We start from the raw sequence: 24,104 nt of genomic DNA, 5'->3' as shown, positions 1-24,104 counted from the left end.
TTCCCCCTCATCTTCATGTCTGGAGAGAGACTTGCTTTTCCTGGAACTCCAGCTGGTGAGGAGTGAAACCCTATCCATGCTTGGTGACTGCAGGAAGCTTTGGATGGATGAGAATCCAGCATGGTCAGATGCCTCCAGAGCGGCGGGTGCTGCTGACAGGTGGCATCTCCTCCCTGGAAGGACAGTGTCCCTCTCCAGCTGCTCCCTGCTCTGCCTGATGCATGGCCTGTCCAGTATCTGCACCCCACTTAGCATTCCAGGAGTTATGGCCACCTGAGCTGGTGCTTAGTGAAGGGATTTGCTGTGCTTAGATGAAAAATGCAACAGGCACTTTAAAGTGCCCTGTAGCTAAATTGAGCTGAATTTTCCAGTCCCTGCAGCTCTCAGCTCTGCTCTTCTGCCCTCTTAGCAAGAGGCAAGGAAACTGTTAGGTTGCACTTAGGAGACAGTTAAGCATCTACTAAATGTCTTCCCTGAGTGATGATCTTGGTCAGTGCTTCCTCAGCCTAAAGAGCAAGGTCTGAGTGTGAAACCAGGAAAGGAAGAGGGAATACAGCATATCAGGTGAACACCAGCAGTGTTTCCAGTTGATAGGATAAATCCATGCTATTCCTCGCTGCCTCGCTGAGATCTTTGTGGCACTGGAACAATTTGTATTTGCACACCTGTGCAGAAATGTGAATAGGCACATTTTACAATTTCCAGGTGCTTGAGCCCTTCTGGAACCAGTGCCAGCTCTGGTGCCCCAGGATTGGTTTCTGTGCCATCAGAGGTGAGGAAATGCTCATCGCCTTCTAAATGGTAGCTTATAGTTTTTTCCTTTTAAGATAGAGAAAATCCTTGTCAGATTTCCTAATGTTTCTGTGTGGTGTGAGAAATTGATCATAGAGGGAATTATACCTATTTCTGCTTGGGAGTGGGAGAAACAGGAGGTCATTCCTCATTTCAGGCCTGGGTTTAGACTGAATGAACCTGATAATCTGGGATAACTGGATAACCTGTATAGTACTTGCTAAGTGATCAACCCTTCTTCATATGTCAGGAAGGCTTTCTTGGAACTGGAGGCACTGGCCAACGTAAATTGTTTCTGTCAATGTGCTTTATTGGACTACATCAAAGTAGAATCAATAGAGAGTTAAAAAAAAACCTAACAGAATGGGCTTTCTAAGGCAGAGCAAGTCATAAACAGACAGGAGTGTTGTGCAGGTCAGGTTTCACCTGGCAGCCAGGGAAGCAGAGGGGTTCTGGCTCTGTCGAGGGTGATTCATTGCACTGGAATATTTCAGGGGAGGGGAAGCATCCAGGAGTTGTTAACACTGCTGCAAGGAGAGGGGCTCTGAGTGGGTCAGGTTTGTGCCTCCAACTTTGCTGTCACAGATTAATACTGATATCATCTCTATCAGTGTAAGTTATCTGTTCCCATTTAACCTAGATGAAAGCTTGAGTGTGGTTATTGCATTCTAAGGTTGCTGGAACTTGTTAATAATTTCTAATAATCAAGTCAAATTAATTCACTCTTAAAATTGAGCTTATTTGCATTGGCTAGTCTGGTTTTTTGTGACAGATCTCTCTGCGGGCATATGTTTGTGTAAGCTTTTTGTGTGTGCTCGTGAGTGTTTGTGTGCATACGTAATTTCCTTCTCCATCTCACAACCAACAAGAGGCTGAGCTGGATTTAAATGTTGTGCAGGAAAAATGTGAAGAAGGTCCACCCCAAAGTGGAGCTGAATAGCTGAGGTATAAATCCACAGGGAAAAATGGGGTTTGTAATGGAAATGCTGCCTCGTTTTAAATTATAGCCAGGCATCTGTGAGGCTGAAATTCCTGCTGCAGCATCCAGACGGTGTTTCAAGCTGGCTGCACGTTCCCAGAAATGAAGAACCCCCCCCAGCCTACCTGCAGCCTGACCTTTGTGCTGACACTGGCGTGCAGCTTTTGTGCTGCACGGGGCGGGTGCGAGCGCGCAGTGACAGATTGCTGCTGACAGGGAGAGGCTCCTCCAGCTGCATTTCTCTGCAGCCCCTGCCATATATCCAGGGGCTTGTTAGAAGAACAACAGCACCAGCCAATAGCCAGTTGGTCTAAGCCCCTGGGACAGACCGTATGGCCCACACTCTGCTGTGAGTGTGGAGTAAACTCAGCTGCCGTGGCGCTCGCAGCCCTCGTGTTACACAGCGAAAGAGCACACCCGGCCGTGCGTCTGTCTGTGGCAGAGCCTGTACCTATAAATAACAGTGTTTGTGTGTGTGTGTGCATATTTATGTGTCTGTGTATGTATTGTGGGTGAGGCTGGTTGTAGAGCAGCCCAGAAAATGGAAATCCTTTTGTGCAAATGTGCTTGCATGGAGGCAAGGAGAGCCAGGAGAGCAGGGGTGATGAATTGGCCCTGAACTGCGATGACAGTCCTTTTTTTTAAATCAAAACAATTTCAGGGAAAGGGTCTCCAAAAAAAAAGTCCAGTTTCAGGAGGTAGCACAATTGAATTTCTGGTTCCTGGCTGCCTGCCTAGAGGGCCTCTTGTCACTTCTACTTTCTTCCAACAAGGCAGAAGGCAGAATTGACAGCAGCCTTCCCGCCAGGCTGTTAGGGAAGCAGGGAAGCCAGATGCTTTGCCTCCCTGCTCCCTCCCCTTCTGCGGCCTGAGAGCCAGAGAGTTAAGTTGCTTAACTCTTCCATTCTCCCTCTCCAGTGTTCCTGGTCTGATCGAGCAGGAATCCTGAGGAACAAAATGCCTGGGAAGGGGCACAAAGGGTCCTCACTCTCGAGGGTGGGTGTGTGTATGTGTCAAAATAAAGTACCTTTATGCTTTGTATAGAACAGGAAAATTAGACTTTTATACAGAAGGATTCTGCAGAGAGGCACATGGTGGGAATGGGCTGATATAGGAGCCTCTCCCCCAGCAAACCCAGGGCAAATAATATGATTTCAGAGCCCAAACCCAGTTCTAAACTCTCCCTCAACCCTTGATATTTATATCACTGCATATAGGGTATACTGTAGGTGAGAGCTAGAATATTCCTGTATTTTCTTCAACAAGGACAGTATGCTCAGGCCTCTCTTTTCTTTGTGTAGAATTATCATCTTTAGATGTTAAGGGATGTGGAAGACTTTGGTTGCTGTTGAATTAACATTTCTATATGCATCATTTCACTAGATAATTTGCTGACTCTAAAATTTTTGTGTAATCAAATTGGCTGGCTGTTTTAACATTTGTCCAACACCATTTTTAAGTGGTAGTTAAATGAAGTGGAGAATGGAGCCTTTTCTTTAGACTCAGGCCTGTAGCAGGGTGAGGGCCTCCAGTATGTTTTTTTTGAGACAGGACATACTCTGTGTCAGGGGTTGTACATTTCCAGCACTCACAACCCACAGAGCCCTTTTTAGTCTGCCCAGCTGCAAAATGGGGTGACAAAGTGGTAGTGGATGGCCAGGAACTGACAATCCCTGCCTCCCCAAGTTCATCTTATTGCCAAAACCTTGGTACAGTGGTTAAGGTGAGATTCCTTCTCCTCTTCTACTAAGGACAAGAGGAAAAGGCCTCAGGCTGTGCTAGGGGAGCCTCAGACTGGACATCAGAAGGAATTTCTTCATGGAAAGGCTGCTCAGACATTGGAATGAGCTGCCCAGGGAGGTTTGGAGTCTCCATCTCTACCTGGGCATGGCACTCAGTGCTCTGGGCTGGTGACATGGTGGGTGTCAGTCATAGATGGGACTTGATTGTCTTGGAGGGGTTTTCCAGCTTCAATGACTCAGTGAAATAACTCCAAATAGGACCAAACCAGGGCCTTGAAGGGAAAATTGTGCCAGGGGAGGTTTAGGTAAAATTTCCAGGTATTAGGAAAAATTTCTCCACAGAAAGGATAGTCAGACATTGGAACAGGAACGTGGTGGAGCCACCATCCCTGAAAGTGTTCAAAAAAGATGTGCATATGGCACCTGAGGACATGGTTTAGTGGTGACCGTGGTGATGGTGCTGGGTGGAGGGTTGGACTTGGTGATCACAGAGGTCTTTCCCAACCTCAGTGGTTCTGTGCTTCTGTTTCTGAAGTTCACCTGCACTGACACTGCCAGGCTGTGGGCAAATGGCTCTGCAGCCTGTGGGTCATCCAGGTACCTCCAAAAGCAGGGAAATTATAATGTTTCCTTAAAAGCCGTACAGCCCTTCTCCTCCTGTGTGCCTCTTCATGTCTCTCCATGCCCAGGAGCTGGATCTCTGTGCTTGTACACTCCTCCCTCATGCCAGCAGTCCCTGGGTTCCTGTGCCACCTTCCCCAGGCAGGGAGGATGGTGATGGAGCAGGCATTCCTCTGGGTTTGGCATGCTCAGCTCAGGCAGGAGGGAACATCAGCCTCAGGCAAATCACCAACATTTGTCACCTGCAGAAAGGCAAAAAGTGTTGCCCAGAACAGCCTTTGGAAATATTTTAATTACCTCTGGTTAATCTGGCAATCAACAAACTTCAGGTAAAGATCACAAGTGGAGACAAAGTCTAAGGGGAATTTTATGCTTGGAGTCAAATTTCAGCAATGTTTTTGAAGCGTTTCTAATTGGGATGGTTTAAGAGCCATCCCCAAACCTCCCTGAATCCAAACAGTTCTGATGTATGTGGGGAGCAAATCAGTCATGCAGCTCTAGCACAGCACTGAGAGCTGGAGCAACATGGGGCTTCTAAAAAACCAGCCTAACCACCGAGGTCTTTCTGTGCAGTTTTACAGTCAGAAAACTTCTTTAATGGACTGTAAATCAGCAAAGGAAATTTATTTTTTGTTTCTCCGGGCTTGAAAGATGAGCGTGCCTCTGCCTGACAGCTTTCAGAGCGAGCCAGCCCTGCCAGCCAAAGCAGATTCTCTGTGCCTGCTTCCAAGCAGCACGAGCTGAGACAACTGGTGGCAGAGTGGGGTGTCTCTACAGTCCTAGCCACGAAGAGAGGTGATTATTCCTCCCTCTTAATTCCACTTCCCATACGGAAATTATCCTGTACTAGAGGCGTGCACCTTCCTCTGTTCTGTCAATGTGAGCTGCTAGGAAGATTTATTTCAGTAATAAGGTCTTAGCAGTGAAACTTAACAAAAATGAGGGGGCAAGTTTATTAATTATATATTTTACAGTTAATTAAAGATAATATTTAACAGAAGTAATTGCAGGCATCTGCATTGATGGCATAATTAATTTCCAGTGATAAACGGGTTGTGTGTCCCTTTGTTGGACTGATCAGAAACAAATCGTGCCTCATGCTAAACCTCTCTTATCTCTTAGCATTTGCAGGAGATGAAACATCCTCCTGCTTGCAGCCCAGGGAAGAGGCTGGAGCTGGGCTGCTTTCTCCACAACTGTAGAACTACAGTGAAATGAGGATTCGTTGTTCATGTTTCATTGGCTTCTCTGAGGAAAACAGTGACCACGAGATGAGACAGAGCCTTGGGGTGAGTGCAGGTCCCACCACCAGTTCTGCCAGCTCCTTCAGCTGGGCCTGGTGCCCTCCATCCCATCGTGCCTCTCAGCCCCAGCTCTGGGAAGCAGGAAAGCTTTGTTCCACAAGACTCAGGTCTTTCACCCCTCAAGCTGCTTTTAAGCAGTCTCTTCCATTTGTGCCGAAATGCTGTGTAGGAGCACTTGTCACTCATCTCAGCTTGTATTCAGCATGTTCCCAGAACCTGGGCATGGATGTAGATGAGCTGTCCATGTGGGAACTTGCTGGGCTCTCAGAACACCTGCCCCTTTGGGATCTGACACAAAGGGTGCCTCCCATGTGCCCTGAGGTCTGTGCAGTGGGCAAGTTTATTCTGCACTGTCACTGGCAATGTTCCTATTCTCCTAGCACCTTTCAGACAGGTTGGTAGGTTCTACCTTGTGCAGGTGTCCATATCCCATTATCTTCCTCCTACCTGAGGTACACACAGAGCCTGTGACACACAGCTGAATGATTTTTATTCCCTCCACTTGAGGGAAGTAGCTTACAAAGTTATAAACTGGTCCTCTGTGGTTGACTTCTTCCACCTTATTTCTGAAACACAGTCAATAAGGTAAGAGAAGATTTAGAAAAGTTAACAGTGTTCAGATCTGTTTAGGACAGGAAGGGAGCCCAAAAGCTGGATAAAATACTGTAAAGAGCCAAGCCCAGCACAGCTGCTCAACACAGAGCCATGCTGAGACAGTGATGCTCCTTCCTGCTTCCTTTTTCATTTGTTATAGAAACTGTTGGTGCAGTTGGTGGGGCAAAGGAGCTGCTCTAGGAGCTCTGCACACCTCCAGGCAAGGTCCTTCCCATGGAGGAGGTGATGGGAGCTGGTCAAGGAGGTACTTTTCCAAAGGCATGCCACATGGATCAGGGCTTCCAGCCTTTTTATTGTTAATGAGGTCAAAGGTGGAGTAAGCAGTATGTGAATGACATGGAGGGTGAAAGGAAGAGAAAGCCATGCCAAGGGCCAGAGGAGGTCCCAGGTTCCAGCTGGCCAGACTGAGCAGGGCTGGGCTCAGGAGAGCTGGGGCTGAGCCTGGGCAGCCCGAGCAGCAGGCTGGGTTTGTGAGGGCAGCTTTGAGCTGAGTATTGGCTGCTCTGCTCCAAACCCCAGGTTTTCTGCAGGCCCATCTTGTAAATATTTAAAATGCAGAGTAGCGGGCCCAGCAAGTCCGTGTGGGGATTTGCAGGCAGGAGGGGGAGCAGAGTGTGTGTGAGCTGCTTGTCTCCCTCTCACGTGTCTGCACCCGTATGTGCCTTCTCCCAGTGCCTTCTAGAGAGATTTTAATCCAGAGAGCTCTGACAGCCTTTCAGGCATCAATCACCCAGCGCCGCAGCACCCCTGCAAGGTCAGGCAGTGTTATCAGCCTCCCCTCGGAGGGAGTGTGTGCCTCAGCAAGGAGGGATGGGCGGAGGGAGAGCAGCTCCTGAGTGTGTGTGAGATTTCCTGCAATCAGAGCTTTCCAGATTCCTAGAGCCAGGGATGGGATCCAGGTCTCCTGGAGCCCTGCTCCCTGCCCTGACCACTGGAAACACTTCCTCCCCACAGAAACCTCACCGTGAAACCACCCACCGGAGCAGGGCTTTGTAGTTTGGCAGGCAGAGCACAGGCTCTGCTCTACCCAATCTGCAGGCACATTTTTGGGGTTGTGTGTTTACTGAAATCTTGGCTTTGCTGGTCTGCAGAGAATAAAAGTTGATTGTTGAGCAGCCAGGGCTCGGCGTCTCCCTGCCTGTACATGTAAATTCCCTGCACAGCCAGGCCAGGCCAGGGGGGATGTTTGTGGGGCTGCAGCCTGCTCGTGTGAGGAGCCTTGTCTCTTCTCTGTGCTAAACACGTCTCTGGTTACCTGCTCTCACTGGAGCTTTTCTGGCTTCTCCAATCCTTTTCTTAGCTGCTCTGGCTGCAGGACCTTGTGATAGCTGGCTGGATTTATTTATTTAATAATAAAACTTAAAGAGTGAGTTGTTTTCCAGGCAGTGGCTGTCTCTATGGAGCCAGGTCATGATGGGGTTAGTGTGGAGGGAAGCAGGGCTGCTTGGGGAGCTTAAAATCTGCCAATCCCACTATTCCTTCTGCTCCTCAGCCTTCTCCAGTTACTCCTTACTCCTGCACTGGCAGGAAAGTTTATGGTGTTGTGCAGGCTGTCCAGACCTTGCCACTTCCATCTCTCTTAGGATGTGGCAAGGATAGTCCAAGAGGGAGTTCAAAGCCCAAGGCTATAAACAGGACAATAGGACAGTAAAGAGAAGACAGTGGAACACAAAAAGTGTGCCTTCCTTTTCTCCTGTGCAGTTCCCTACAATTCTCACAGCATGTGTCTCCTCTCTCTCACCTCTTCTATAAGGGATGATGACATCCTCCCCATAGGGCTTAGCAGTGCTTTATTCTCATGGCTGGAAAGGAACTGAGCTCTTTTGGAGGATGGATTAGTCAGGGGTTTAAAACAAAAGTCAGAGGTTTGTGCTCTGGATCCCAACCTGAGGCATCTGCTGGTCCTAATCTGAAGGGCTCCCCCACCCCCAGCTGCACACACGGTACCCCCAGGTCAAATGGGCCACTGTGCTGCTTTAGGAGACTTGATTTTCTTCATCTCCATGAAATCCTGCCTGAAGCACTGCTTTGGGTAGTGGTCAGTCAAATCACTCCCACTCCATCACCAGTGCTTTCCTTCCCTTGGGATTTACAGCTGGATGGAGAAACCCACCTCCATCACTGTCTGACCTGGGCTGGGCAGTGTTCAGGTGCATCTTAAAGACTCCACGTTCCAAGAGGCAGGAATCTGTCACAGCACAGCTCAGTGCCTCAGAAGGGAGGGGGGAGAGGGGTGTTGTTCCCTGAGGGTTTGGCTTCAGGAATAAATCTCTACCTCCACACTCTGCCCATAAAACTGATAACACTGAGATTGCTTTACACATCAGCAACAGAATGGAGACAGCAGAGGCAATCAGGACCCAAAATAATTATGTTTATCATCTATAATCATCACACAGAGTCTAACAGCACATTAGCACTTCCAGCAGGCAGTTTTCAGGAGCAGGGAATGCAGGCAGTGTTTTGGAGGATGCACTGATTATTTTAAAGGACATCAGCCACAATTGAACATGCCATGGGGAATTCTCTGAGCTGCCAGCACACTCTTTTATTGCATGTGTGGGGAACAGGAGCAGGGCCAGTGCTGAACCATCTCTGTAAAGTGTTACTGGGTGCAGTTTCCAGAGTCAGGCTGTGGAAATAACAACTCAGCCTCTTTCTGATTGATCCCAGGGATCTGGAAGGTGTAATCTGGAAGAGCTTACAGTTGTTTGAACCCCTTTCCATGGAAGGGATTATTCCAAGGGAAGTCTCTCATGTTTCCCCTTGTGATGCTGCCTCTGCTCCTCTCTATTTTCCTGCCAGTTCTGGAATGCACACAGTGGAAAACTACCCTCCCCTGTGATACTGCACAGTCTTGGGGGTGTGGGGCTACAAATGTCCAAGCAAATCCAGGTGATCTCAGTTCAAAACAGGTCCCTGAAAACACCTGCAAACAGCAAAACCCAACATCCTTCAACCCATGTCCTGCAGCACGGTCCTCTCTCTCCTTGTGCTACACTGTTAGGAGGGCAAGCTTTGCAGCAAGGGAGAAGAGGCCAGAGAAAGTCCTGCTCAGGAGGAATGCAGTCAGTCACTGCATTGGTGGAAGGGCTTAGTAACAATCTGCTTGGAAGGAAAGGCCTTGGAACCAGATTTGTATGTGGAATCTTATCAAAAGCCCACAACGCCTCATCTCTTCAGCAGAACATCTGAGATGCTGCACATTTATTTGCTGTGATATCCCAGGTTATAAAGTGGCTTTATAAGCCCTTGTTTTCCAGGATGATCCCCAGGTGAAGGTGTAAAATCCATCCTTACAGGATGCTAGTCCTGAGGTGTGTCTGGGTGTAAGGGAGGGGCAGTTCCCATCCTGTGTCTGTCAGTGGGAACTGGTGTTTCTTCTGTAGACAGCACCCCACTGCCAAGAAATGCTTTAGCAAGGCTCTTAGGCTTTCAAACCTGGAAGGGTTTTTGGAGCCAAACATTGGTCTAAGTGCATTTTTACTGAAATTCAAATGCAAACCAGCCAGACTTCCACTCCAGCATTTCAGCTTTCCTGCAGATTGTTTTTCCAGGGGCACCCTCTGGCTTATCCGCAAGACTGTGGGAATGCTGTCAAGATAGGAGACATTTTCCTGTGTGTAAAAGGCACCCAGCTCAGGGATTGGGCCAGAAGGTCCTCTGCTGTGGGTATCTCATGCCAGGGAGCCAAGGAGGAGAGCTGAGCTCTAGGGAGTGCTCTGGGGCTGACTGGAACAGCCTTGCTGTTGTCTGTGCAACTGAGACTTGTTTGCGATGTCGGGATGTGCAGTTCCACGGCCAGTGGATAATGGGGTGAAAGGACACTCAGGGAGTCTCCAGAGCCAGCTGGAGCCAGTGAAGTCCAGTTGGTCTGGCCATCATCCAGTCAGCTTTTGTGTGTCTTCAAGGACAGGGATTGTTCTGCCTCTCTGGGTTGCTGTCCTGGATAATTGGGTTTTCCTGAGCACAGTGCTCAGTACTGAGTGTGAAATCTTTTCCAAAATCTTGGCCCTTTTCTATGCTAGGAGAGGTTCTACTTTCAAAGCAGGTTTATCACTGACTTAACATCCACCAGGCTTCCCCTGTGCTCCTAGAGCTCCTCCAGCCTATTTACGGGCTTTTCCAAGTGCAGAAGGGACAATGCCAGCTCCCGTCCAGTGTGTATCCAGGGTGGTATAGAAAGCCACTTTATAACTTGGAACATCACAGTAAATAAATGTGCAGCATCTCGGATGTTTTGCTGAGGAGATGAAGTGTTGCAGGCTTTTGAAGGGATTCCAGCTAATTCCACACACAAATCTGGCTCCAAGACTTTTCCTTCCCTGCAGGTCACAGAGGACTTGGGCCCAGCCCAGACCATTGCATGCCCTGGCCCAGCTCAACCAGTCTAAGAAGAGAGTGGGACCAGTACAGTGAGGGGCCTGAATGTCCCTCCCATGGTCCTTTGGAAAGGAATGGATCAGAAGAGGAAGATACTGAACCAGTGATGGATGCAGCTGGGGAAGCTCCTCTGGTAGATCCTCAGCACGAGAGCTGCAAAACCAAACTTTGTGGTGTGGAATTGCACCAGGGAAAAGGAGGAGGCTTGTTCTGGAGAGTTCCTGCCTGGTGGAGGTGAGCAGAGGAGCAGTGAAGGAATCCTGACTGTGATCCTGGTGCTGTGCTGGCAAACTTGCTGTAGAGTCACAGCAAAAGGAGGTTTTGAAGACAAGTAAGAAGGTTTCTGGGTGTTTTTCCCTGCTAGAAGCATGAATAAAGAAAAGCACGGCAGTGCTTCATTGGAAATCTGGTGGGTGGCCTGGTGCTATGAGCTGATAGAAGGTGGGGGCTCATTCCTTCATAATGAATGAAAGATGACAGATGGGGAGAGGCAAGGAAAGGCCTTCAGCACTGGTATAATTAACTTACTCCTGAGAACACTGGTATAAGCTTTTTTCCTAATACGATAGAGAAAAGAGAGGATGTTTGACTGAGAGTAAGGAGATAATGGGAATTGTAGAGGTGAATGTGGTTTTCTCTCTGTTCCTGAGACACTTGAAGCAAAGCCTCCGTGCCAGCTTCAGGAGCAGATGTAGAGGATGGATTCCCTGGTCTGGGGTGGGAGGGGTGGGCTGCACCTCCTGGGGGGCTTCTCCAAGCTTAATCCACAGCCTTGAGCCCTTGGCCTGGGGGAGGAGGTGAGGAGCCAAGCCCCCTTCACAGCAATAATGACTTCACACCCTGACTTTTTCCCCACAAGCCTTTTCTCTTGCTCACTAACGAGTCTGAGCCTACTTCATTGTGCCTCGGTAATTGTGCTTTTAATTATGCTGTGTGTCTACCACCATCTGTTGTGCTCTTTTCAGAATCTGTTTCAGTTCTGCTATCCCCTTTTGAGATGAAGGGACCACAAGTGCCCACAGTACCCAAGGTGTGGATGAATCATAGATTTTTCTGTTCTGTTCTTTGCTTTCCAAATGATTCATTCCACTTGATCTGTTTCTCGATGGTTGCTGAGCCTTGCGCTGACATTTTCACGGAACTGACAGCTTTATGTGGAAAAATGAGGGCCAACCAAGAGGAGTGAAAAAGGTGTCTGTTGGAAAGAAAAATCTTGATCTTTTCAAGATGAGTTTATTTGGACAAGGGCTATCAGAGGACTCTGCAAGGAGAGGTTACAGTAGCTCCCAGTGTAGATGTCACTGGGGAGAGGCCAGTGTGAAGTCGCTGGTGTTGGGACAGTGCTGTGACCTGGGGATAGATGGATAAGAGCAGCATGGCACACATCCCCCCAAAGCAGGGCTGCAAGGGACAGGGACATCAAGCCAGGAGAGGGAGCTGGAAAGGCTCCAGCTGCAATAAAGGAGATGAAGAGAAGCAAAACAAGGTTAATGAGCCAGAGAGCTTGTTAGGAAGGGAGGACAACTACAAGTTTGGGCAGAGGATGGCTCCTTTCTCCTGGTGTGCAGGCTGTTCTGGCCTGTCCCACTGCTGATACTGTGCTATGTCTGGCTCTGAGCACCTTGTTCTAAACAGGGTGACCTTTCTTTCTGTACTCTTTGCCCTCTAGAGCTCTGTCACTGGTTGGGCCCACAAACCAGCCCTGACACCCAACGGTGTGTCTTTGTCGCACTGCTGTGCATGTTCCGTGCATCTGCAGGACGCTGCAGCTGGCTCTGGTTTGGATCTCTGGGTGGGATGTGGCAGAGTGGGTATCATCCATGCTGACAGACCCTCAGTACCCTTAGAAAAGTCTTAATCCATCCCAGGCCAGACAGATCATCCCTTGACCTCTGGCAGCTGCTCTTCATCTTGTCTTCTGACCATCTCTTAAAAATATTTTGGGCTGCCCTGATGTTATTTCCTGATGGTCTTTCTGCCCTTGCTCTTTCCCCTGGGCCTGACACCTTGGTGCTCCAATGTCACCCATGGTCATGGGAGAGGAAAAGAACCACCTAACCACCTGAGCTTTGGTTTGCTGTCCCTGTTCCAGCTCCTGGACACTTTTCACCTCCAGCTTCCTACTGTGGGAAAGGATTGTGGTGTCCTTCTGCCCTTGCTGGTTTCTTATGCAGGGAGGATGGAGAATATAAATAGTTCACAAATTAGCTCAGGGGCTCTCTCTGTGTCATTCCTGCATTCCACAGGCAGGTTCCTTTCCTGTCTCCTCCTGTACATGCAGGGTGAGGAGCCAAGCATCAGTCATGGGACAGGACTGTAAATGAGGTTCCTTCCAAAATCAGTTCCATTTAGCGCAAAGCCACAATGGGAAATCCACTGTGTTGCCATTAAATCTGCTTTGTGTCAATCCATGGAGCTGGGCTTGGGCGAGAGGTGCCGGGATCCCAACAGGCCACTAATTAATTACCTACCCCACACTCTTTATTGGCACGGCAGGGCCCTTCCGATGGTTAATTAGGGTGGGAGCCAAGGAGAGGCTCCATCTCGGTGGTGATCCACATTCCCTCTGGCTTCCTTCCTTGCAGACATGTCCTGGCACTGTGAGGGGAAGCCAAGGCTGAACATATGGCTCACTGTGGAGCTCTGACCTTCCCGGAGCGGGGCAGAGCCGAGCGGCTAGAATTCCCTTCAAGTGCCACTCAAAACCTACCTGATGCTGTGGAAATCTCTGTGACATTTCAGTTGTTATTTCCTCATGTCCTTCCTCCCTGTGCACCATGGACAGCTGAGAGACTTGGGACGGTGCAGAGGAGACCACCTGTGATTTCCTTATGGGCTCTGTGCTCAGAGGTGATGAACAGCAGCACAGCTCCATGGGTGTCCCTGCATGGCTCTGGGAATCCCAGGACAAGACCATGGCTTGGGATACCTGAGGCAAGCCCCACACAGCTCTGTTGGGATCTCCCCTGTCCTCGAACACATTTAGGGTGAGTCATGGTAGTTCAGAAACTGTCCGGCTGTTCTGGGAGTGAAATCCATGTCTGGCTGGCCTGAGAGAGACCTTGGATAAGTGAAATGGAAATGCTCACAGTGGCTTGCCAAGATCTGAGTGGGAAAAACCTTCCTTGGAAGAGGATTTCCCATCTCATCCCGAGGAGTCCCAGCTGTTGAGTATGCTTCGTTGTCATGGCCTCGTGTCTGGGATTCGCTTTCCCCAAGACCTTGAAACCCATTCCCCTCCCCAGCTCCTCGAGGACCTTGATGCAGCCTGTCTCCAGAAATGCAGCTGTTTGTTCCTTCTCTGGAATCAGAGAATATTTCTACTTTCTTTCCTTGTGCTCTGCAGTGACCTAATTATTAAACTTTGCATTGCAGTCTCTCCCTACAGCACTTGCCAAAGAGCTCATCAAAGCCTCCCATCCCCAGCAGGGGGGGAGCTGGATTATTAATCTCTCTCTGCTCAAGGTTAGAGGAGATGTTTCCTCCTCTCATGGACAACTCTTCCAGACAAATCTTTGGCCTTTCCACTTGCAGGCAGCTGGGAGAGCGTTGGAGTGATGCTCATTGTTAACATAAGGTTCCTCCAGGCTGGAATATCACACACTTAATTCTTGGCATAACTTGGTCTGTTTGGTCTTGGGGTGACTGGAGGAGTGGCTGGTCTCCCTCCTTCCTTGCTAAAAGAAGGTTCATAATTAGCCATATTCCTCTTGTTTTAGGGAGATTGGTGCCAAAAATCTCTCACCTCTGGCTGTGATTTCCCAAATCTGTGATGTTCAGGAGCTGTGGCAGTGCATGGAGCAGGGGGGATGTGAGAGGTGGTCCAAGCCCACATCCTGCACTGGGATTTCACATGTGGGTGCCTGTGCTGTGTGCAAGAGCAGCTGCTCAGGGCTGATCCTGCCCAGAGTGCTGCTCCACAGGAATGCAGCATCTGGGAAGGAGTGTCCAGCCAGCCCGCAGCACTGCCTCCCTTCTCTGGGGGGGTTCTGTGGGGACTACATGGTGCAGACCTGCCCATGGGCTCAGGATCAGCAGTGGGTCTAAAGCCACTGAAGCTTCTTGGACACCCAGTGACCCGACTCCAGGAGATCATTTGGAGTAATGACAAAGGACAGGGAAGTAGGAAGAGAGCAGGAGACATTGGGAGGGTGTTGGAAGTTGCTATCAAAGTCAAGGGAGCTGGATCTGACTGGTGCTGGATCCAGGATATGAGTAGGACAGAAGCAAGCAAGGTGGTTTAGAGTCACCCCATCCCTTGCTTATGTGAGCAGCTGTGCCACTGCCACTCTCTCGCAGCACCACCATCCCAGACCTGTCCCCTCTCCAGGGGCTCCTGGACTGTGCAGTGCTTGGGCTGGAGAGCAGCACCCAGCTGTCCCCATCCCACCCTGCACCTGTGGACTGCCCCTATCCATCATCCTGTGGCTGCTGGTACCCAGTGTGTGCCTCTGCTCCTGGGCAGCAGCTGCCAAACCCATTTGCTCAGCAGGTGTGTTCCTTCATTCACTGAGAGAATAAGCTTTTTGGAAGAGAGGAGGGAGAGAACAGAGGAAAAGCTGGAGGGAGGGCAGGAGGAAATAAAAGGAAGTAGAAGAGAGAGGGGGAAAGCAGCAAATGACTGGAAAAATTAGAGATGGAGTGTGGAAAGGAGTGCATATCCCCTGTTGCTTTGAGCACTCAGCAGATCCTGTGGTGTGTCTGCTTTATTACTGACAGAGTTCTCCCTTCTGTCGGCTTGTTTCCTAATTGCTGGTCTTGTAAACTGCTTGATTTATGGCTCTGTTCATCAGTTCTGGCCCTCGGGTATAACATGCTTTTCCTTCCAGGCTGGGAAGTGAATAACGAATTAACAGCCTGCCTTAGGTTCAATGAGAAGCTGAGCATTCAGGGATCTTTATTGGGCTGCACGTGCCAAATAGAAGTGCTTAATTTTTACTTCTCATTCACGGAGGGTATTCAGAGAGTCCTTCCCCAGGGCAACAGCAGCGTTGTGGCTGCGTGGTGCCTTTGAAGTGTCCCACAAGAGAAGCCACCAAGGAATGGTTTCGCTGTTGGTCTGCACAGAGAGCTCAATCTGCTTCCTCGCAGCTTGCTCTGAAGCTGGCATTGTGTGCCATGTACGTCTGTCTCACACAAACTTCCCTTCAAAACAGCCCAGGGATGAAGAGGAAGTCAAAGAACAAATGGCCCTACTGAGCTGGAGTTGTGCCTTATGCTCTGCCAGCAGCCAGCTGTGACTGTCATCCCTGAGAAGGGGTTTCTCCTAAACCCTGGAGTGCACTACAGTCAGTGAAGTTGAAGTCTTCACCCAAATATCTCTGCTCCTACAGCCCTCCACAGCAGTCTGGTGCCTTCCACACAGCTGTGATCCTCGTGGCTCCATGGTCACACCACCACGCACCAGGTTTATGGAGCAGCCAGGCCTTGGAATGATAAGCCCAGGGTGGGAGGCTCCTTGGGTTCAGGGCCTGGCTGTTCTCCTTGCCCAGTTCCCAGGACTGTGGTCAGGAAGTCACATCATGTGCCCCCAGCAGCTCTGCACCACCCAGACATGCTGTGGGGGACATATGAGAAGGAAATGCCTGTGAACAACACCTTTGTGGAGGAAGAAAACTCTTGTAAAGAACAGAGAACTGCTGTAGCACTGCAGTGAGCACAGTGCTCTACAAGTGTGAGCTCAGGGCCTGCAGATCTCCAGCAGATAAAGTTTAAGCTGACAGGTCCCCTCAGGACTTGGCAGCTCTGTTCTCCTGCCCTCAACAGCCTCTCAGGGTGCTGCTGCTCTCTCTGAGCTGCTTCATGGCTGTGGCAGGTGAATCTGATGTGCCTGGAAGGGTGAGCTCAGGAAAATGTCTCTGTGGGATTCACCTCAGCATCATGCAGCTGCGAGTGAGGGACAGAGCCTGCAAAGTCAAGTGCAGCATTAATGTAAGGCTGCAACACCTCAGGGGCTGTAAAAATTCTGTTAGAGGGAGACTTTTAACACACCTGCTTGTCACACCTGCTTTAACACACCAGCCCTCACTTGTCTGTGGGAGCTCAGCTGGATGGAGTGCTCTCTTCCAAGAATCCTACACCAGGGAGAGCTGCTGGTATCTGGTTTTGCTCTTGGGGCACACAGAATAATAAATAAATTGCAAGGTATGGTGTTTCTTTCCTCATGGCATCAGCAGGACACGTTTAGTTAGTCCGGGCCATCCTGTGAGTTCTGCTCTTGCTCTGCCTTCCACTGATGGGTCTGCAGGTGCAGACACCTGGGGAGCTTCTGAGGAGCAGGGAACAGTGCCTTGGAGCACCATGAGCATCTGGTATTATAATCATTGCCTTCTCACAAGGCTCAAGAACCTGTCCAACCCCTGGGAAAAGCTGAGCCCATGTGTCCTTCTGCCATATCCCACAGGACTCCTCTGTTTTTATTTAAAATCCATGATTTCTCACTCAGCTGCCTCCTTCCAGCAATCCCAGCAGGCTGTAACAGCAGGATCTTGGAGTGCAGAGCAGGAGAGGACACAGCAGTGTTCTTCGTGGGACATGAGCACCCACCTCCCATGGCTGTAGTCATGTGGTTCCTTGGAGTCCAGGATCCAGGAGCACGAGGACAGAAGATCAGAACAGCTCTTGCTTGCATTTCACACATGCTATCACTAAGAATGTTTACTACTAGTCACTGAACTAGTCTGAATACGTACCCAAAGTCCAGGTGTTATCACTTCCTGATAAAAAGTCTTGAACTGTGTTTGGTTTGGCACGTGAGTGTGCTCACACCCTGCCAAATCTGTGCCACACTTGCTAAATTGCACAGCAGGCAGGAGCAGGAACAGGAAAGGCAGGAGGCCCAAAGTTGTGCCTGATAGCCTGCCGAGGCTGAAGGAGCAATAGTCCCGGATCCATGCTGAGGGTGGGCAGAGGAGGTGCCTGCACCCTTCCCATTCTTCCTTGCACAGGCTGGAGTCGTTTCTAAGCTTGAGTCCAAGCTCCCTCCTCTCTGGGTGCTGCTGTGACAGCACAGCACAGGCAGCCTCTCCTCCAGCCTGTTCCTCCTGCTCACACTGCACAAGAGACTGGGAATGGAATCAGGGGGAGATGCTTCTCTTTATACTCGATATTCACATGGTGAGATCCTCCCTCCTCACCTCTGACCTCTTCCTGCCTGGCTGCCAGTGTGGTTCTGAGCGGCGCAGTGTTTAATCACCTTCTGGACGATTGAGCAGGAGCTGTTCCCAAGCTCTCCCTCCCCTGCCTGTGAGCAGGAATTACCTCGGGCTGGCTGTGCAATGTGTCCATCAGCGAGTGTAGATCCCGTTGCCTGGATGCAGGTTAAAAAAAAGCCTGCTGGTAGGAAGGGGATAGCTTAGAGCTGAAGGTGTGAGAGATGAGTGTCTGTTCCGTCCCCAGAAAGGGATTTTTTGAAGTTTGTGTATTTCAGCAAAAGGTTACGGCCCCTGTGCTGTCAGGGCTGCACCTGCAGCTTGGGGAAGTGGCTCTGGTCGTGTGTCTGTTCTGTGCAGGGCAGTGTCACACAGGGCTGGGGAAGGGCCCTGCTGACAACGCTCCTCTTGTGCCGAGTCCAGCGGTGTCGGGATCTGACCCCCGGCAGGAGCTGGCTCTGCAGTGCCTGCCCTGCCTCACCCCAGCGGCCCCGGGACACTTCCCCCCAGCAGGCACTTGTGGCCATCCAGCCCACTGGAGCTGCAGGAAAGAGTGGAGTTGGGGGGGTTCAGGGGTGAGCCCTGGATTTGGAGATGAGGAATAATGTTGATTATCAGGTCAGGAGCACAACCAGGAGGACTGTGCCCTTGGCAGAAGAAGCCAGCTCGGTGAGGAGGGTCTTCCTGGCTGAGTGCTCTAAGAAATGTTTGGTGTTGGAGCTGTGGGGCTCATCTCACCAGGCATGTGTCCTCCTGCACAGAGGGCAGGCTGCACACATTTTGATTACTCTTACCCACCAAAGACCCTGGATGCTTTTCCCCAGTTCTGAGCTTCATGGTGACTGAATTCAGCCTTGAGAGCTCTTTGGCTGAGGGAATAGGGTATGGGAAAAGACAGCTCATGTTGGCTGAGCCAGATTAAGGAGCAGTGAGAGGCCACCCCGGCTGGCAGATGGCACAAGGGTGGTCCTCAGGAGTGGGCAGTGACAAAGCTGGCACAGCTGCAGCTGAGCTCTGATTTTCCTGCTCGTGTACCCACAGTGTGCTCTTCCCTTGGCAGCACTTGGAGCCTCCTTCTTTTCTCCCTACCAAAGGATTGCTTGTGAGCTAGAGGAGGAATCTGGTGGCAGGCCCCACAAACGTTTGAGTGCTTTCCAGATCTCTCCCACTCTCTGTAGCAGCTCTCAACTTGCTTGAAGTCAAGGACATGGATTAACTCTCAGTTTGCCTTTCCTTCCCCCACACCACCCATCAGCTTCAGCTCTGCACCCAGACAGGGATAAGCTTTATCAGGATACCTGCCAGGTGACAGGATACTTCTGATTGATCCATTTTGTGTTCCCTGGAGCCAAGCTGGGGATGCTGCACTGCTGAGTTTGCTCTGGGCATCACCCCTCCAGGTCCTTGGATAGCGTCACACAATCATAAAATCATCCAGGTTGAAAAAAAGCTTTAAAATAATCAATCCAACTTCTGAGCATAGAGAAGGGCTCACAAGAGAGAGCTGTTTAGACTGGTAAGGTGTGGCTGACCCTCAGCTCAGACAGGCTTCTCCTTTTAGATCCAAGACTAGGTCCCTAAATCCAACCCAGCTTTGGTTCTGTGCCCTGCTTGGAAGCAAAGGCAAAAGTTGTACCCTGAACTCCTGGGCTGGCCAGAGCTGTGCTGCCCCCGGGGCTGGCTGGGGCCGTATCACCTCTCCTTCCTGACAAGGCTGGGCTGTGATGATCCCCTCTCCGCTGACCTCCCAGCAGAGCCCCTTCCCCACTGGCATTGCTCCTGCGGGGATGAAAAGTCCTGGCAAGGCAGGAGCAGGGAAAGGGAGGTGACTTTCCTCTCTGGTTGCTTTGTTTGTTGTTTAGGGATCGAGGGGAAGAAAGACTTTGCCGACTCCATTAAGGAAGCCATTGTTTAGTTGAGGACTTATTTGTTGTTTGGGAAGAGGATCGTGTTTGCCTGGGGGGGGGGGGGGCAAGACACACGACATTGTGCAATGTTAGTTCCTTTTAATTAGTTGTTGTTTCTTTACCTTGGTTTGGTTTAGCCAGAGAAGAAGATTCTGGAAAGAAGATTAAAAAAAAAACCAAAAAAAAAAAAACCCAGGGAGAGGAAACAGGAACACAAAACAAAGCTCAGATGTGGGGCTGGGATTTGCGATCCGTGTTTCCAGCTGGTCCCTGCTATGCATACACTTAGCAAGAAAAGCTTTTACCACAGAGGCTGAGGGTGTGCCTCCTTGCTTTCCCAATATTCCTGGCCTCTCTATCCACTTTAGGGATGAAGAAGGGAAGCCTGTGTATCTCTGTGCTGGGATTCAGGGCCATATGGAGATGAGCTGAATGTACAATAGCCTGTTTCCCAGGAGAAGGGGTCCGGACCAGCAGCCGCTTGGCCCAGATGTCTGGGAGGGCTGTACCTCTCCCCCTTTTATGAGAGCACCTGGTCATCTTCTTTCAGTCCTTCTGTCCTTGAGGCTGAGTGGAAAGATCTGGGGATCAGGACAGGCTGCTGAGCAGAGGGATGTGTCATGTCACCAGCTTTGAGGGTGTTGAGGTACCTGTTTGTTCTACTTTAGTGAGAATGAGGCATTAAACGGCACAGAGGATCTTGCCCTCCCCTCCCGGCATATCCACCTCGTTTCTATCCATTTTCCTCTCTCACGCTCCATGGGAGGGAGCAGGGGGAGGATTCTCCTCTGTCCCCCTCCCGTGTCGTCAGGCCGCAGCTGCTCGAGGCCTTTGAGCGCGGCTGTGCCTCCTCACCACGTCCTGCCCCTGGGCTGGAAGGCGGTGACAGCCGGGGAGCAGGGACAGGCAGCTGGCCCCGGCAAGCCGCAGGTCAGGGGAGGGTTTGTTTTTGTGCAGGCCATAAGGAAAGGCGCCCTCGTGGCACAAAGAGAGTTAAAAACGTCTCCATGAAAGCCCTGGGGCTGCCCGCAGCTCGGCAGCCGCCGTTTCCAGGCTGGTGCTTTGCTGGCAGCCGGCTGCCCCCGCAGCAGAGCTGGGTGCCTTCTGTCTCCTCTATTCTTCCCAGGGCACCTCCCCGCTGTGCGGGGCTGAGTGAGCTGAGGGTCACTCCCACTTCAGGCTCTGCTTTCCCCTTCCCTTTCCAGCTCCTTAAACAACAGAGGTGTTGAGGGAATTTATACCTCTGCTTGGTAACAACGCAGATCAGCGAGACGCTGTCACGGTTTTGTGAGGGCTCCATAGATTTTTATTGCTTTTCAGTCCTTGGGTTCCCAACCTTCCTTTGGCTTGTAAATTGCCCACAAAATGCAGACACAGCTCCTATTCTGTGAGTCCCTTTGATGATTTTATTTATATCTCTGTCTTTGTCTTGTCTTTTATTACAGGGAGACTGCAATTAATTATTATCCCATCAGCTTCTATTTAGGCTGACAGTACAATGCAGTGCACAGTGTCCAACCTTGCCCTGCCCCTGTGTGCACGAGCAGGACACTGTTCTGGGGAGGAACAAAGGCCTGGCAGCTTCAGAAAGGGACGTGCTGCTAAAGGGCAGCTGAGAGGCTTCAATAGCACCAGCAGGGTACAGTTGTGACAGAGCTAAAGTGACCAGACATCCCAATTCAGTTGTGATGCTCCCAGTTTTATCTGCTCATCCACAGCGTATTTTAGGCTTTTGCTCTTTGGGCATGTTTGAGCAGAGACAAGGCTCCTGTGTCTTTTTTCCCATGTGTCTGATTGACCAGATCTTTTATTCATAAAATAGAAATTGCACCTGAAAAATCTGTAAACCAGACCCCACCTCAGTGGGGAGACAAGAGGTGCACACACCAACAGAGATGAGCAGCAGGTTGGAGCAATCATAGTTCCAGGGAACATTTGCTCCGGGAGCAGACAGAGGGAACTGGGCGTGTTTGGGCAGGAGAGCACCTGGTGATGATGCTCTGGCAAAGGGGGAGGGACGGTCTGTGCTGGGAGGGCAAGAATGGGACTTTACAACATGGGATATTCAATGTAGATGCTGGGAAAGTGGTAAGAATAGTAATGGTGTGAGCAGATCTCCTGGGCTGGAGAGGGACAATCCCCAGGGCTGGAGCTTCTTAGGAGCAGTTGGGATATATTTCTGGCTTTTTCTATGTGTGTGTGTCAGAAAGAATTGATGCCAGGCACAACCCTGAAATAATAATGACTGAAGACCTCCAGAACAAGCGTCTGTTAGACAGGGAAATGTCTGATGGTAATTTCAGGGCTCATTTCCTATCCAGTGTTTGGTTTTGTTCAGGGAATATCAGTTTTCTCCATTGGCCATCCTGTCACTAGAAAACCAGTGAAGCTGCTTTTATTCTTCCCCTTTATCTTCACATCTTGTGGGAAGGTTTGTTTGCCATACTAGGATGGCACGGTGCTGATGCTGAGCAATGCTGGTTATGAGATAAAAAGTGTTTTGACAAGATCCAGGTGAATGGAAGCTGCTGTTAAAGCAAATGTTTGTTCACTCCACTCCTGCTTTTTTCTCTGCTTGTTTGATGTGTTCATTTACACCTGATCTCGGCAGCCTTGGCAGCGCAGCTCTCGCTCTGATGCCCCCAGACCAGCTCATGACAACAGACCAGAGTCTCTGGGCCAGTGTTCTTATGAAAATTCCCTGTTGTTCTTCTGGGAATCAGCTCCCTTGGTCAGAGCACAGTGCTAATAATGTTGTGGGTTTGACCCCTGTATGAACCATTCACTTGAGAGTGGGACTCGATGATCCTTGTGGGTCACTTTCCAGCTCAGAACGTTCTGTGATTCTGAATTCTACACCAGCTCCTCTCCTGAGCAGAGTCCGCTCAGTGCTTCAGGGGAAGCTGGAAGATTGGGCTACCATGCCCTAAATTCCGAGGTGTTCCTCACTCCTGCCCTCCCCAAATAACATGTGCTCACCGGCCCACATGGCTGCCAGCCATTGCCTGCCAGAAGTTTTTCAGTCCAAGGGAATGTGGCTATGGGGCTCCACGGGGATGGAAGGGCATGTCTGGGCAGGGAGGCTGGGCAGACTGAGCTGGCTCTGCCCCTGCCACAGCTGGGGTGGGAGAGATGGGAATGGCAGGGCTGGGATGCTGAGCTGGCTGTAGGAAACAGGCTCAGGTTAGGGTGATATTGGTTCACCCCACTTAATTCACCTTCCTGGCAGAGCAGGCTGGGTGCAGTGCTGCTCAGGTGGGAGCTGGGGTGGCCTGGATCCCTGTCCTGGGGGAGAACTGCACTCACCTTTGCGTTCCTTCAGGTCTCCCCTGTGCTTGGAGGATGAGGTAAAGGCAAGAGCAGCAGCTCTGTGGCTGATTCCACATCTCCCACTTGAATACCTCGACTGGAAGTGACATCTTCCACCTCCATCCCAGCTGCATTTCTGCTGCATCTGTGATTGCTGTGATGAAATTGCAACTGAATCCTGCCAGCTTTGAAGCCTGAACTAGGAGGGGTGGTCTTTATATCAGACATGTAATTACCTGTCTACAAAATTATGAACGTGTACAAGGGAAAAAAGGGAAAAGCAAGATCTCTGTCAAACGGCAGAAAGGCTGTCATTTTCCCTGTTATTTTTTGGGTTGATTTCCTCCATTCACAGCAGTGCTTAATCCAGCTGGGAACTCACTCCATAGATCATTCTGCCTGATAAGCTGCCTTGTCAGTGCTGACCCTGAGATCTGTAAGGACACAGGACTTGATGTTAATAAAGCCTGGAAAAATTCTCCAATCTGCAGCATCTTAGAAGCAGGAAAAATCTATTTTCCTGTGTAAGAAGAACAGCTTTTTATGGTGGCTGAACACTGGCTGGCAATCAGGATGGCAGTATTCTTTGTTAAATGCAAGTTACTGAAATACTTCATTTTGGGACTAATTACACAGTGCATGGTTGCTCCAGAGATCCCATGTAATTAAGGAGAAGGTTCCTGCAGCACTGCCATGATGTTGATGGTGCCCATGGAGAAGAGACTCAGATTTCCTGGTAGGGCACAGATTATGTGCTAATTCAGGGGTTATGTGGAGTACCATGTGTGTCCTGTGCTTAGAGACAGTACCTCATCCTTTCCTAGAGAGATCCTTGGATTTGACCAAGGTCCCAGGTTATCAAAGCCTCCCATAATTTTAAATATGTGCTTAAAACCTTTTGAAGTCAATGGTGTTAAGGACCAGCCTCAGTTACACCGAAGCTCTCTAGTTGGTCAGGGATGAATCCTAACTGGTGCCTGTTCTTCCTCAAGGACAAAACTCATCCCTTGATCCAACACAGCAGGCTGGAAACGCCTCGGAGACTGTCACACTTAACTTTATTTTTCTTTAAACTCTTAAGAGCTTGAAAAGGTTTTTCTTTCCCTCGAGAAACTAAATGAGAGTTTATGTAGGAGGAAAAAAATATCATCTCTGGCTATGTTATTTTACTGTGCCAACCAATGAGTGGGGAGGCTTGACAGAGGATTATGTAGTGAAAAAGGCCCAGTTTTCCAATGCTTTAATGACTGGACCTTTGTTTTACCTCTCAACTGTGACCATTTAAAAACTACTTGACTGAC

At 50.0% G+C, this 24,104-nt stretch overlaps 1 long non-coding RNA gene across 4 annotated transcripts in view; it reads left to right on the top strand.

Moving 5' to 3' along the window:
• The window catches only part of LOC115496629 (uncharacterized), a 100,758-nt gene that overhangs the window by 38,220 nt on the left and 38,434 nt on the right, over window positions 1-24,104 (top strand). For 3 of the 4 annotated variants that reach the window (XR_012057587.1, XR_012057586.1, XR_012057584.1), the window contains exon 4: window positions 5,257-5,423. The exons of the other annotated variant lie outside the window; for it this stretch is intronic. This is a non-coding gene — a long non-coding RNA (uncharacterized lncRNA). The remainder of the gene's footprint in view (window positions 1-5,256; window positions 5,424-24,104) is intronic. 4 annotated transcript variants of the gene reach the window in all.

Source organism: Taeniopygia guttata, chromosome 10 (assembly GCF_048771995.1).
Source record: "Taeniopygia guttata chromosome 10, bTaeGut7.mat, whole genome shotgun sequence".
NCBI lineage: Eukaryota > Metazoa > Chordata > Aves > Passeriformes > Estrildidae > Taeniopygia > Taeniopygia guttata.
Note: the sequence above shows the minus strand (reverse complement) of the source record. Positions and strands in the feature narration are given on the sequence as shown.